The sequence below is a fragment of the Arachis duranensis genome, chromosome 1 (genome assembly GCF_000817695.3).
Source record: "Arachis duranensis cultivar V14167 chromosome 1, aradu.V14167.gnm2.J7QH, whole genome shotgun sequence".
Classification (NCBI taxonomy): Eukaryota; Viridiplantae; Streptophyta; class Magnoliopsida; order Fabales; family Fabaceae; genus Arachis; species Arachis duranensis.
In genome coordinates, this window is record NC_029772.3 from 49494240 (window position 1) to 49495747 (window position 1508).

Consider the following 1508-nt stretch of genomic DNA (forward strand, 5'->3'; position numbering starts at 1 on the left):
TTATTTTCGAGTTTCATGGGTGAAATGTTGAGATTTTGGGTTCTTTGATGTTATAGGTCCCAACTCTCTTGAAGGAGGAGGTTAATCTTGTCTCCTTGGACCTTTGGTGTGGTAAGATTCTCAACCCTAGTGTGATTTGTGATTTTATGATGTTTGGGTTTTGAGATGTTGTGTATGGGTATGATGGTTGTGGCTTAGGTTTTGTATGTGTGGATGTTGGAGCTTGATTGGTGATTTTGAAAAGCTTGGAAAGGGTTTGGTGGTGAAAAATCTGTTCTTGGATGTGTTGAGGCCTTGAGAGCTTGTGGATAAGTAGTTTGGAAGTGCTCCGGTTGAGCTTGGGAAAATCGGCTAAGGTATGGTTTCGGTTTCCCGTATCTAATATGTAATGTGGTAGGAAATACTTAGGCTAGAGGCCCTAAGATAGGCATTGAATGGTTGATGTTGTTAAATGATTGAGATATATGATGTGGTCATATATGTGATGATGGTTAATGATGCCTTGATGGTATGATGTATGAGGAATATGCTTGTTGTGATATATGCTTGATGATTGGTTATGGTTGAATTGTGGGTTGAACCATGTTGATGGTGAGTATGATATTGATTGTGTACAATGATGATTTATTGGAATTGGTGTTGTTGAGAATTGGCATGAGTAAGGGTATATGATGTGTCAATATATTTGAGTTTGAGCCACTTGGGTGAAGTGGGTTAGAATGATGAAATAGTGATTTTGTATATTGTCGTAAAATTTCAATGTGTGGGTTGAGGAGGCTCGATGTTGAAATTGATATATTTTTGATTGATTTCAAAGAAAAGGGATGAAAATGGCATGTTTTGATTGATTTTGAAAAGAGTTGGAAATGGCTTGTTTGCAAATGGCACTTTGTGGTTTTTATGAAAAACATGGTTTTTGGGCATATTTTGGCGGGACATAACTTGGACTACGGATCTCTGTTTTGTACCAAATCTTTTTTGAAATGAAATTGGATCCGGAATGTTCGTGCCGTTAGAAGAACGGGTGAAAAACGATTTAAAATGAGAAAGTTATGTCCGTTAGAAGATTGGGGTTTAAATTAGTGAATTCTGCAGCTTTTAACTTAGAAAAATTTTTAGCAGAATGACCCCTTGCGCGTGGGCGCGCTTGGCGCATGCGCGCCGTTCTTCCCGAAAATGCCATCCACGCGTGCGCGTGATGTGCGCAGGCGCGCCGATGGTGCTGCACCCAATGCCCAGCCATTTTCCAGAGAGTCATGCCAGAACTGTGCTAGGGTTGTGCCTGGGGCACGAGAACACCCACGCGTACGCGTGGTTGACGCGTACGCGTCGATTGGCAAATGTTTAATCCACGCGTTAGCGTGCATGACGCTTGCGCGTCGATGAAGTTTTGAGGCCATTCACGCGTGCGCGTGGAGTGCGCGTACGCGTGGCCCTGTTTTCATCCCAAAGTTGATTTTTGAGTTTTAAAAGCCAAATTTCATACTTCTAAGCCTCCGATCTCACCA